The sequence below is a fragment of the Cyanistes caeruleus genome, chromosome Z, assembly GCF_971803275.1.
Source record: "Cyanistes caeruleus chromosome Z, bCyaCae1.hap1.1, whole genome shotgun sequence".
NCBI classification, from domain to species: Eukaryota; Metazoa; Chordata; class Aves; order Passeriformes; family Paridae; genus Cyanistes; species Cyanistes caeruleus.
In genome coordinates, this window is record NC_141732.1 from 10,076,867 (window position 1) to 10,091,554 (window position 14,688).

The 14,688-nt window shown below is 35.6% G+C and overlaps 1 protein-coding gene across 2 annotated transcripts in view; it reads left to right on the plus strand.

Annotated features, from left to right (window-relative positions):
* Positions 1–14,688, plus strand: part of FBXL17 (F-box and leucine rich repeat protein 17) — a 271,732-nt gene that overhangs the window by 21,869 nt on the left and 235,175 nt on the right. The window lies entirely within an intron of this gene.

Consider the following 14,688-nt stretch of genomic DNA (forward strand, 5'->3'; position numbering starts at 1 on the left):
TCAATTTCAAGATAATCAAGTTTTGGCCCAGTTGGCAATATGTTTGATATGTGGTAACACTTTTTAAGCACATATTTTACAGGTGGCTATTTAACAGTTTTTTAAAATGAGTATTCTGTAAGTGTTCTGCTTACCTTTGCAGTTTGCAGTAGATAAGGGTTAAAATTAAAGTTAACTGTGATGCTATGTTTGATAGAAACTACAATGCTTAAGATATGTGAATAATATACTTAAGTTTCAGTAAAAATGAATTAAGATAGACTGAATAGGATATTACAGTTTTCTCACACAATTAAACAGTTAACATATGCCTTTAAAACATGGACTGGAATCAACTTAGTATAAAATGCAAAGGAAAAAAATAAACTTAATTCTCATATTTTCTGAATAATCAGCATTGTGTAAGCTGTTAAATTTATTTTTGTCTTTTAATGATATTCCTCATCCCACTTATTTTTTTACTTTGGGAAGCATTTCCCTTCCTGCTTCCTGCTTGTCATCTACAAACACTTACTTCAGCATTGTACCTTGTGTCACAAACATTGAGAGGAGGGAGTATTGTGCTTTCAGTTCAGCCCAGGCAAATTATTTCAGGAAGAATGTATTATAAGGCATATAAACTGAACAGTGTCAGATGTTTATAATGCATGGAAGTAACTTACTTTTTTTCAATGGTAACAAGTAAATGAAAGAAATTTTTGGAAAAAGTATTACTAAAGAATGTAATTTCCCTGTCCTTTCTCCATCCCCCACAATATATTCCATATGCTATTTCACATTTTACATACAGCTATGTATGTTTTACATACAAAACTGTTCTTCTACTTGAAGAAATTTCAGAAGAAGAATTGTGCTCCCATGTTTCTTTAGGCATACTTTCTGTATGTAATATTTTTGAATGACTTTATTTCATTACTTGAGGTTTTGAAAAGAACTGTAGTTGTTCCAGACTTCTCCCTTCAATTACTGTTTTTACAATTAAACCCCCATGTTCAGAAGGACCCTGCTGCTGGTTTTCTTTGCAGACACAGGTACCTTCTCCTTCAAGTGTGACCTAGGTTTCCTGCAGCAGAATCCCAGACGTCTGATTTATAAAAATAACAGGTTTAACAGAGATACAGCATCAGGTCAGTGGAAGTTGGGTGCCTTCAAAGAGGGACCCAGACCAAAGAAAGCTCCAGGCAATTAGATCCTTATGACTTATGCCCCCGCCTCTCACACACTCTTCTGCTTTGATCCAATGGTGATTTTTTGGTTCATGGCCTTTTAGCACTTTTCTGATTTCTTCGTTCATGTCTACCACATAGGCAGGCCTTTTATTTCTTGTCTCATTGTGTTTCAGCTTCTGCTGACAACTCTAACCTTCTTGTTTTCTGGGTTTTTTTCTGATGCAGCTGCTGATTGGCAGATCATGGAAAGCTAAAAAAGCACTAGTCTTAATATAATGAACATTCCTAGCAACAACTGAAACATCACTATGTTATCAATATTCTTTTCATACTGAAGCTGAAACACAGCACTGTACCAGTTCCTAGGAAGATGGCTAGGCAAATTAATTATTCCAGCTGAAAGCATATCTAGTCTAAGTTCACAGCTTCTGGCCTAAGGCTTCAGCAAATCCAGCTACTGATTCTAAACAAGCAACACACTAAATCACATGGCTTTGTAGCTTCATGTAGCTTGTCCTACTTAGGACTTGTTTATGCTGAGTAACTGCCATCTTTCAGTTACTAGCTGCTTGCTAAAAGTGTATATACATATTCAGGAAGATGGTGGAATCATGGAATGGTTTGGGCTGGAGGGAACCTTAGGAGTTCTGGTCCCAACCCCACTACCACAACATCAGCAGGCCATGTGGCTCAAAGCCCCATGCAACCTGTCCCCTTCCAGGGAGGGGACATTCCACAGCATCTCTGGATAACCTGTTCCCGTGCCTCACCACCCCCACAGTAAAGGATTCTGTACATACCAAGATGGATTTCTTTCTTGTGTAAACTGTATATCATAGCTTAGGATAAAGATGTTTCATTTTCTGTCAAGTACTAAATTAGAGATTTCTAAAGCGAAATCTTTGTGCAGATGGCATGCTGATTGTATGCACTAGTAACGATAAACTCCCTCTTATATTTTAGTTTCTCAAGCACTTTGCATACACACCAGAACCACCTAATGTTCCATAAAAGTAAGGTTCAGCACTTCAAAAATGTGCTTAACAGCCAGAAGATGAGGTGTGGGAACTCATGCTTTTTTAAGAACTACATGACACATCTGTCTGGTAGTAAAAATGTTATGAAAAAGATTGTCTTTTGACAAGCTCTTCTGAAACATTTACTTTATTAATTTTTTAACAATGTAAAATGATTCAGTCGACTTCTTAGAAACCTAACTTACGGAACCTTATTTATCAGATTTCAATCTTTGTGGTCTTTTTTTTTGGGTATTATTTTTTTTTTTGTTTGTATCTGTTGCATTTTGACCTGGGCAGTTTCTGTAATACTGTTCCTGCAGTGGAGTTTATGCCAAGTTTGATGTTAATATAAGGGAAAAAGGCAAAGCTTGTGTACATATGCATAAATCAGCTACATGTATCTGCTGTGAAGGCATTAGAACCACAGTGCAGGAGTCAGACTTTTATTTTCAGTGTAACTTTCTGTAAGTACTGTGTCTAAACACGGTGCAGTGTTGTCACCCTTAGGTGGCGGCATTGATTTTGCAGTGGTGATGAGCTTCCAGCATGCGATGTGAGTAATTGCCGAAGTGCCACAGACGATTTCTGGATATTATGCTGGTCCCACAGAACCCGTGTTCCCTTCAGCTGCCAGGATTGCTGTCAGAGTAATTCTTAAGTGTCTCAATAAGGTCAGCTGTGTGGTTTCACCACTTTCTGCTTTTCTGTTTTTTCTTATTAGACAGGTACTGCGTTTCCATGTTGTGAGTTTACTTGACGTGTATGCTCTGTGTGTGTACACATTTAAAAGAAACCAAGACCTGGAGTTGTAATCTGTATTGTTGCATTAATTATACTTTTTGACTCTTGACAAGTTACATGTGGTCGATTAATGGCTGCACCTACACTACTGTTTAAAACACTTCCAGATTTGGTATTGTTAAAAAATAAGGCATTAGGCCACTAAAGGCATTTATTTGTTCTGTAATTTGTTACCACTTTTAATAAACATTCTATGTCTAAAAATGTGCAGTATGTATACTGAAGATTAATGCAATGACGAGTAATGGGATAAAGGAGTGGAAAAGTGGCTGATATAGTACTTTTTTTTACTTTTTGGGCTGCATAATAAGGTTTGTTTAATATTAAATATAATATATATAATTTATATTTATTATTTATTAAAAACATTATATTAATTTCATACTTGCAGATGATGTATTTTGCATGTCATTTTAGTAAAGGTTAAATAAGTTTGTTTATACATTCAAGTAGCATCTTTTTATGCCTGTGCATTAATGGCTGGCATGTTAATGTTGTACATCAAACTTAGGACGAACTGTAACAAATAATGTTCTCAGAACTGTAACAAATAATGTTCTCACTGTTGAAGATCCTGATATTGGGACTCCAAATGGATGAAGGTAATGCAAAAATCCTAAATGCAATATACAAGCAAACTTCAGCAAGTTCTGAGTTTTAAATTTTGAGTGAGAATATAGGCATTTCTGCTTTTTTTTTTTTTTTGGTATGTTTTTTGACTGCTCTTGTTGTTGAATAAGTTATTTGAGCTTTTAATTAAAAACTTGATCATCAGGAATTGGTAGCCAGATGTGGAGCCCTTTCAATTGTTTGAAATAATCATATTTATTTCTCTTTTGGGATCACTGGCATTACAGTACTTTAGTCATAAACCAAATTCCATGATACTAGAGTGAAAAATCCTTTCACTAAAATATATGCTGTTAGATATTAAAATCAACTAAATGGAGCTGAGATTTCTGTAGTTTGTTTTCTTGCTGGGTTTTGTTTTTTTTTTGTTTAGTTGTTTTGATCTGGTGATATCTTGTGTTGAAGAGAGCACTGGAAAACTCCAGATGAATCACTTCTAGGTTCTTCATCTGTTAAGTTGGTATTTTGACTCATGTTGTACTTTCTAAGAGTCTTCAGCCATTCGCTAAGGATAGCAGTAAATCAAAACTGATAATATTTCTCTCAGTGAACTGTGATAGGTACTGAAAGAGATCATAAGCATGATGCTGTGAAGGAAATCTCTTAAAACTGTCAGTATCATTATTTTAAAATAGTGGTAATTTGCATCAATCAAAGATAATACAAATACATTTTTATTTGTATTCGACAGATACAAGATTATATAAAAGTAATGAATGACAGGCAGGCACCTTTGTTTATATAATTTCCTTCCAACAAATTCCAGTTGAACTTTTTTATCTTTATGAAGCTAGAAGAATGAACTTGTCAAATTTTTGGAGCTGTGAGAAAACACTTTTGTTTCCCAAAGGACTTCACTTTAATAATAGGTTACAGTTTTTTGGTATGAGAGACCAGATCATTAGGGTACAAGTTCTACAAATGTGTACATTTCCTCTTCTCATCTTTCTTCAGCGACTGGTACAAGGGAGCACATATATAAATACACCTTCTATTTGCTGTCTGGAGGTCCTCTTCCAGGTAGTCGTGTTCTCCAAAATGCTACATTGTTGGTAGACAGTGTTACAGGCAAATTGAACAGGCAGGAGATCACACTGCTGTAACCATCCTAAATACTGTCTTTTTTGAGTCAAGGTTAAATTATTACAAGTTTTAAAACTGCAGCTGAGTCCCCCCAGTGGGTAAATTTTTGCATTTATACTTGGATTTACCCTTAAATTGTAAATGTATCGCCCATACACACTTTATGCACTTTCATCCTAGGAATTACAGCATTGTTTATTTTAGAATTTACTATGGCCTCACAACTGTCATTGTTTCTTTAATGCAGAATGATAATGTTTAAAAAACTGTGTTTGTCTGAGTTTTACACATAGGTGCTTTGCAGTTGTTGTAGCTAATTTAGAGCTATGTGTAGCTTTGCGCCAGTGTTTTTGAGAGTTCTTATCTTAGTGTTCTTCCCCTTCCTTGATTTGTGTAGCTGGATTTTTTTTTATTATTATTTTTCAGTAATAACTACTAAAAGTTCTATTGTATCTAAGCTTTCCCTAAAAATTCTCCATAAAAATGTGCTGGTGATCCCTCTCCTACCACCATGGTAGAATTACAAGTATGCTTTAAGAGTATTTTCTACCTCAAGCATCAAAATGTAAATTAGAAAAAAAAAATAAATCTAGATTACAAAATCATGAAAATTATCAAATATGATTGGAAAGTACTTATTTTTAAATATTTTTCCTCTTAAATATAGGGAAAAATAATAAAAAAATAATAAAAAAAGGCAAGGTTTTCATAATGTATTTTTATTTTCCTCATTCTCAAAAGAAAAAATATACTGGATTTGTTAACTGGGTCAATGGGCCAATTTCATTGTGGGTGGGTGTGCACTGCTGACAGAAGTTTTCCAGAAGATTTCCTGGGACTGCTTCCAAGGGCTGCATTTTTGCTGTGATTATTGCATGTAGTGCTGTTATTGGGGGCATGGTTGTGCCTCTGCCATGGTCACCCTCATTAGCACACGAGCCCTGTGCCCAGAGGGTTTGTCAGTAGGCCTTGTGTGTCTGGAGATGTTACCCTGCTGAGGCTGTCTGTGGTTTTGTGCCAGAGGTACAGCTGTATAGTTCACCACTGTCAGGCTTTGCAGCAAGGTGTAGGTGTGATAAGAGGTGTTTGCTCTGCATAAAACTTCAGCTTTGGAACACTCATCATCTGCACAATTTTCTTTTACTATATTTTTCAGTCTGTTCATGTTTGGAGACTTTAGAGTTTTTAAAAAATGCTTTTATAAAAGCACTTTTATAGAATTATGAATTATAAATTTTATAGTATTATATAGTATTCCACTTTTCTTTAAAGTAGCCTTAAAGTTTTTTAGTATTTTTTTTTATTTTCTGTTTAAAATATGTGAAAATGAAAGTTGTTGGTTGCACTGAAATTACTGGATTGTTTTGGTGGGAGCGGGAGTGTTTGCTCTTGCATGGGTCCTTGAAAATAACAGGAGTTACTCATCTATGAAGAGAATCCTACAATTACTACAATTGTGTAACATGAGAGAGAGATTTGTGATTTTATTCCTGAAATTGGATGATTTCAGGTACTACATAAGGCTGTTTAAATATATTGTAATATATTTGTTATTTCAGAAAGATGGGAAGTTCTAGAATGAAATAGTGGTTGATACTCTCTGTGATTTTAGGCATTTCTGAAAATATCTTAATGGTTTTCACTTAAATAGTTTATACTTTGTAGGTTTCAGAACAGCTCTATCTTTTTTTTTTTTTTCCCTTCATTTTTACTATGTCTCTTGCAGCTCAGAATACCTTAGAAAATTTATTATTCACATAGAGCTCATTCTTGAGCTAATATCCTGGGGTTTAAAAAAATGTCGTTTAGCACTGTACTATCTGGAAAACAGATCTGTTGCTCATAGACTACAATTTCTCCAGGTGTTGAAATATTTGCAACAAAGTTTCAGGAAGTTTTGGATGAAAATGATCCAAATTTTAATGAAACAGAAAGAGAATGTAAGTCTTGTAGATGTTCTGTGCTTTTTTTGCTTTTCTTTTTAGTCTCACTTGGGAAAGGTGTTGCAAATAAACTATTATGGAAGGATTGCTACAGCTGACCTTTTGTTTTTTCAGTTGTGATACTAGTCCTCCGTGAAATGATGTGAAACTGCAGTGCCTGTAGAGATAAGTGGTTGGTGTTATTTTTTTTGCAGGGAGAAAAGCTAAATGGACAGTGAATTTTAAACTTGAATGGCACTACTTTCTTACTAATTCTATTGTACGAATGGAAAATTTGGAGGACAATCCTTTGGAGGAAGTAATTTTTTGTAAGGAACAATATCCTTATGATTATATCTGGTAGGACTGTCACGTCCTGTGAATGCCACTACCTACCTCCTCTGTACGCCTTATTCTGTGGTGGGTAAAGTTATCTGGAAATTCCAAACTTCTCTGAAGGTATTCCAGGCATTTCAGATACTGTGGCAGTGGCCTCGTTCTTGTTTTCATGCAGGCGACAGGTGGGCTGCATTACAACATAAACTCAGGTAGATTATTGTTTTCCTCTCCTGTAAAGCACTCTGTCCTGGGGCTGAAAAGTACTATTGAAATATCTAGGGATATCCTGGATTTTCATGATACTGCTGGCTTAGTTCATTGGCTTGTACTTTTACATGGCAGTAGTGATTCTTGGACTGTAGGAAGAGATCTAATATATCTGTGAATTGACACCCTCCCAAAATAAAAACTGGATGAGGTAATGCAAAAAGCTGTCATGCTAAGTTCTTTTTTCTTTATTGCTAACTTTGGCTTAGCTAGTAATTATTTTCTCTTATCTTATGAAGAAGATAATAGTGCAGTTTGTACATTAAAGTAGGCATAAGTAGAATACTGAAACAAATATTTTAAGCTCTCAAACTACAAGTATTTGTAAGAGAAATTTCAAGTATATCCTAATTAAGTATATCCAGATGCCTATTTCGACAATTTTTGTAAATTTTAAGCTATTTACATGCATTTTAAGCTATTTATATGCTTAGAAATGTGGTGTCCTGTGACACTAATTCAATCATGTGCAATGTGATGTATTTTTGTGTCTGCAGAAAATGTCTACTTGTCATTTAGCAATAGATTTTAAGTTTGAAGATGGACAGGGTGGTAGAAGGTGATTAAAGATACTAAATGTACATTAAAAACAGTTGAAAACTTGGTGGTTTTTGTGGTATAAGCACTTTGGATTTGAAGAGTATCTCTCTGCAGATGGTCTGCATTTAGATGCTACTAGCTGTGCAAAAATTTTGTTGTGCAATATGTATATAAATGCTCCCCCATTTTTAGCATGCTATTTGAAGAGAAGAATTTAAATATTTCATTCTATAATATTATTTGGCTTATGTTTTCAAATAATATTTGCAAGTGAAAATGTAATATTTTTGTCCAGCAGTTAAAAAAAATTAATACATTCTTTTTGAATTAAACATGCTTCATGTTTTTCTATGTCTGATCTTTGTAGGAAATGCTGCTTTGAAAGAAGACAAACTTCAATGCATAATAAAAGACAACAGGCAGATGAAATGTTTAGATACCTTGGTTTATGAATGTGTGCCTCAAGAAATTGTTCTTTTAGTCTGGTAATTCTGTTTAAGATGTCATTCTTACTGTTTCAAATCTGCCATGCATGAATTGATGTGCTAGGTTTGTGTTTACTAGGACAGGCAACTTCTGCAATAGTCTCCATCACAGGAGACTTCATTGCCTCTTCCATCTATTTAATTCTGCAGGCATATTTGTTCCTGACAGATTTGGCTATCTTAAAAGTAGTGTTCAATTAGTTTTATTTTTTCAGGTAACACTGCTAATTATTTTCTTTGCTTAATATAGTAGGTAGAATATTGCTGGTTTTACTGGTTAACCTGTTCGTAATTATTCACTAGACATATGATTGTGGCTTTCTTGATTTTTTTTCTGACTTCTTTTCTTGTCTTGCAGAAAAGATAGGTTCCCGAATGTAAGGAGTAATTACTAATTTTGTACACCACAAAATCAACATTTTTGTAAAAACAGCTGTTGATTCTGAAAACAAATATTGTTGAAGAACTACCAATTAATTTCATATTGCTGTCACTGCAGTTTGCAGTTACCTGCAAGAATGTAGCATTGCGATTACCATTTTCCTCACATTTTCAGTTGCATATAGCTTTCCCTTGCTTTTAATTTTAGACAGAAATTCTTCTTCTAGCTTGGGGAGTATGTGTGTCTTCCAGTCTTTCATTTTGAGAAGTTTTAATTTTTCACAAAAAATTAAGAAATATCTATGAATATCTTATTATGAATCTGTAAAATTCAGAATTTTTTCTGTACCAGTTAAGAGAGGAAACCACAGCAGTATGACAGATGTGCTTTTGCTGTTTTCTTATCCTTTGAAAAATACAGCTTGCCTCTGTTCAAACCCAGGTTTGAAGAGAAGCATTATAAATTTCTGCATATATGTGTTGTCTGTTGCAGTGGGGTTCTGAGACCTCTTGTCCAGTTGACTAGGCTGAGCGTGGTAGAATAAATTGGGATAGGTACAACGGAATGCCCAAAGATAGATTTTAATGATCTCTGGGTCTACATGGTCCAAGGGCTGCATCCAAAGATCCAGGGGCATGGTTAACCTGGCAATACATGGGGTTACCTGGGGGCAGGTATCCAGTCATGGCCACAGGACAGGGGCTTTGACCTTAGAAGTCTCAGGTCCTGATCCAACGGAGAATTAGAACTAGAAACGAGTCCTGTTTTGGGATGACTCCATTAGCATCCCCCCAGTACCCTGCCTCCCAAGGCCTCAGGTTTATTCCCTCTGTGTCAGGAACCTGGTTCAAGCTATTATCTGTCCCAGCTGATTCAGGTCCCACAGTCATCCATGCTAAAGATAATTCATTTTGAGATGGATTACTCAGAGCAATGTAGTGTAGAGCAATGTGAGATGACTTTGCACAGGATAAATATTTTCTGTTCAGTGTGTCAAAAGCATTGGTAGGACTACCTGGTACTTCTTTCCACTGCATGCTATGGTCTGCTCTAAGTGTAGGCTCAAATAAAAGCAGGCAATGGTGGTTTTGTATTGTTTTGTTGTGGTTTAGTTTTGCTCATCTATGCTTTGTTCCTTGGTGGTTTTATGAGAGGAACATGGGAAAATAAGGAAAGTGTGTAGCTTTTAACTGTTTCCAGTCTTGCTGGAGAGGCTTTCCATCCCTGTAGTAAAATCAGTGGATGGCACTGATATTTTTTTTGGCAGCTTTAACCAATATGCCTGGGTTTTGTCTCAGAAAAATAAAGTGGCAGGTTTTGAGTAGAGATTTTTTCCTTCTTTGTTTTTGAGGTTTGGAGGTTCTTATGATCATTTGGAGAATATGGCTGGGGATTAAAGAAAGTGAGAATTCTGGAAAAGACTTGCAGCTGAAATCTGCAAGATGATTAAAAAAACTTACTTTTCCAGAAGTCATATGTTCTTTGATACTGAAAAAAGTCTTTGTAATGGGTGCTGTAAGCTTCACTCCTATTTTTTCCATGGTTGTCCCCTAAAGTTGAAACTTGGCCTAATCAGAGGATAGACAAGTTATAAGTGATGCTGCTCTCCAAATACATCCAGTCTTACTGCCCATTCTGGCTTCTTTGCTGCTGGAAAAAGTGTGAATTGGCAGTGAGATTTCCCCCAAACTCATGTTTGCTTGCTTCCGCCCCCACACCTCTCCTCCCCATCCCCCCCATTTCTGGGATTTGTCTAAGTCATTGGTGCTATTAGTACTATTAGTATTATCTGAGTGAATGTAAGGCATTTTTATAACAGAGGATTGGTAATTTGTGCTCCACATGATCTTGTCTTTAAAATAAAAGATTACTAAAGAGGTGAGTGTGGAATAGAAAGAATAGATTATGAACATCAGACTAATTTGGGAAAATTAATTCTTGAGCATATTCCCTGGTGTATAGGTTCCTCAAAAATTAAAGGAGGAGGGAGAAATCACATCTTAAGACATTTGAGTCTGCTGATACGAATTATTAGAAATTGTTTTGGATTCATCTTTAGCAATGAAATCTCATACAACTGTACAGCACAATGTGAAAAAATTATTTCACTGCTGAGCTGGAATGCTTTTGCCATAGGTAGACTTAGGCCATATAGATTGCAGGTCTAAATTCTCACAGATATTTTCATGTTTTATTCTATGCTACTATTTTATAAGCATTTACCAATGGATTCCAGTGGTAGAAAAATATCTTTAAAAAAGACAAATGTATTTACCAGAGTAAAGACTAAGAAATGACTAGTAGACAGCTGGTCACAGTGATGGACTATTTATAAATTTGTGAACTTATCACTGAATTCCAGTTCCTTGATGAAGTCCAGTCTATTATACCAACACTGTAATTTTTATCAACTGTAACGGACATCTTTTTCAGTCAGTTTTGAAACTATTTCTGTGTTTTTATGAGTACTTTGACTGTTTAGAGGTGAATTACACAGATGGAGAACTTTTAAATTGCTCGCTATCCTGTAGCTGCACTTTGTACAGCTCTTCAATTAGTGTTGTGATTAAAAGTATTTTGATACGCCGTACGCATTTTGTTGCCTGTTTTCCTCCTAAACACTAACTAAATATTATGTAAACAATTTAAATATCAATTTATAAAATATTTAGATTTAATGTTAGTTGGGGTAAATTATATGCATCTGTATAAGGTGAAGACCTCTCCTATGTAATTTTTTTTGTTTTTAAAGACACAGCATACCGCATTATTTGAGTCGCACAACTCACTAGTGCACAACTCATTGCCATTGTGTGAAGAGTTCTGATTCATGGAGACTGACAATTCAACCTTAATACTCTATTCCTATTATTAAGAATGTGTTTTTTCTTCCCACTGTGAACTGCTTCAGGGGATGGATGTGTTGTGAGGGCAGGAAAGGTGCACTTTCCTGTACTTAATTACTGTGTATTTCAGGGGAACTGTTTATTTGTTGCTATATTCAAAGTTAGTCTGTAGAATGGTTTTAGAGTCTATTATCATTTTAAAAACTGTCCCTGCTCTCCAGTCAAGCAAAGAAAAGCAGAATTCCAAAGCTTCAGATAAATGAAAAAATCAGACTCTTCTGTTGATTGAGAATTTTGGTTTAACAGTAGCAGCATTAAATGCTGACCTTAATTAAAAATAAAAAGAAAAACTATTATATTAAAAATGTTTTTTGTCTCCTCATAAAACTATATTTTTGTATAGCCATGTTTTTTCTTTACCATTTTTCCTTTGAAATCTAAATTATTTTTCAAAGATTTTATCCTTGTTATTGAGTCTAGTTGTTATACAAATAGCGTGTCATTTAATAGGTAACTCATTTTTTCTATATAGTGCAAGTGGTATTGAAAATGTTTACTGGAAGTTATTATTTGTCTTGAAAACATTTTAGACTTTTTTTCTTTTTATTTTCTCTTGAAAATTGTTTGAAGGAGGCAAAGGGCTTCTGACTTTGCAGACCATAATTCCATTTCAAATTCAGGTAGTAGATTACAATTATGATGCAACCCCATAATTTTCACCTTGTTGTTATTTTGTGTTATTGCAATCTTTTTAAGTTGACTGAAGTGATTTTTTTTTTTCCCCCTCAAGCATTCCTTCTGTTGAGCACTTTTGTCTTTGCCTTATGTACTTTCACAGTTTATTTTCAGTTTTCACTTGCTGACACTGAGTTTGTTCAAGGTCAGTTTGTTTAGCTTTGTCTGTCTGATACCATTAACCCTAGCATCCTCACCAGAAAAATAAACAAGGTTTCAAAAAGATTGTTGTTTTGCATCAGAATGGGTGTTAAAACTTCTATCAACAGGGAAGAGAAATTGCCAGCAGCAATCCCTGAGGTAGGGGGGTACCACCCCAAGTTGGTAGTAAGATCTGCTCTGCACAAAGAAGTTATTCAGTAGGATGTGATGCAGTGACATCTTACTGAATGAAGGATGCAGGTATGCAGGGGGTGTTGGGTTCTTCCTTTCTTCTTCATACCTTCTCATGCTGAGAATGTGTAGCTGCTCCTTGCAGTCTTTTCCATTAAAGTTATAATTTTAGTCAGTTTTTAATCGGTTTCTGGAAAAGTGTCTAGCTCTAAATATTTGCTCTCTTTCTAAATATTAATTGTCTTTCAGGATTGCTAAACTTGAGTTTTGTTCTTTTTCCTTTTGCTTGAGGTTTGTTATTTTAATTTCAGAACAGTTGAAGTATTTATTATTTAGGCTATATTTAAAGCTTCACATAGGCTGCCATATGCAAAGATATCTCATCAGTTTGAGAGATCATGTGATCATGAATCGTGTGCATTTTGTTTTATTCTGTTCAGACAAGCCAAGAAATATTTGAGATACTTTTTGTCTTCTTTTCCTCAGGTATTTCCAGTGTTTTTGTCATCCTTATGTTTTTCTTCTAAATCCTGCAGCTTTTTTCAGCAAAACGAAAGAGGCCAGCTAGATTCTTGAGCTTAAGTGTTACTTTTAAGAGATAATAATTGGAAAAATCAGTTGAATTTTCAACAGAACTTAGTTAACAATTAATAGTGATTGGAGGTATTGATTTCTGAATTGTGTAAGTGTTAATTAGATCTACAGCTCTTTAGAATGTCTGATTTCAGTTGTGGAAGTTAAGCAGTTTACACAACTGGGTTCCTCTACTCACACTTAGATCTCCAAAATGTTATTTCAAAGTGCTTTTAATATGCTCCAACTACTTTTAATATGCTCAGTTCTTATTAATTTTGAAGAATGATCATGCAACACTCTCTGGAAGTCAGGACTTCTTATTTAGGGTATTAAATGTGTAATCTTTTATATTAGGCTCTGACACATGTCATGCAAATCTGTGCTTATAGAGGAGTGGAAAAGTGTGATTGTGTCCTTTGTGACAGGAGTTTCAATTCTTTAACTGGACTTCCAGATCCAAAAAGATTGTATGTCTTTCAAATGTATACTACACTGAACTTTGAACAACAATGGCACATGTAATTACAAAGCAAAACCAAAATTTGTATTATTATTGTGTAGTATGTAAAAACGTATATACTTTTTTTCTTTTGTATATTGTCCAAGTAATATGATCTGATTTAAAGTCCTCCTCTACTTTTCTTTACCTGCTGTTAAAAGACCCAGTTGCAAGGAAAAAGTGGATATAAAGAACTCACTCATTTAACTCTCAAACGCTTTTTCTCAGTAAAACAAAAATCATACCCTGCTCCTCTCACCTCTGCCCTTCCAGTGGCGTGAACCAGCTGGCCTTTTGTGACTTCCTCCAACATCAGTAGGAAAACTTTAATAATAATATTTGGTGGTAAAATGTGCCTCTCAGTTTAACTGGAGGACATTTGCTGGCTTTCATAGGGAAAGAGGATTTAAACAAACTTTCCATAACATTTGTTGGTTGTGTATTTTGTGGTAACCACCATGAAGTTCACTGCATTTAGGGAGACGATGAAGCCGAGATGAAAAGATATAAATTCATGAAGGCTCAGCTTCACAGCTGGTGTATAATCCTTTCTGTTGTCACTGGTGCCCTGGCCCCAGTACCCAGCAGAACAAAGGGAGCTGAATTGGAAATGGTGGGAGCTGGGGAGCCTCTCGCTGGCAGCACATCTCATGGCCATAGGCCTTGTCAGGACGCAGTGTGATACCCTTTATTCTGGGTGACAGATGCGAGGTGGGTTCTGTGAGGGGGAAGTCATTACTAGTGTGAGGGCAGTGTCAGATGAAAAGTAACCAGCGATCAAACAAGGTAAAGGGCTGCGGAAAACAGGCTTTCTGTCTGGCCTCAGCACCTGCTGGATCACCGAGGGGAATAGGCCTTGTGTGTCAGGTTGCGCTGATTCCCTTTGATCTACGGTGAATGAGCGAGGATGGAAACTGAAGGGGAGAGGGAAGAGTTTTATTTCCCATTTCTTCAGGGCAATTGAAGGTGCTTTGCTGTGTAAGGCTGGCATGGACTTCACAGCTGAAAAAAAAACCCTCCAAAAAACAGTGTTGGAAGTAAAATGTTCAGGGCTTTGGTTTT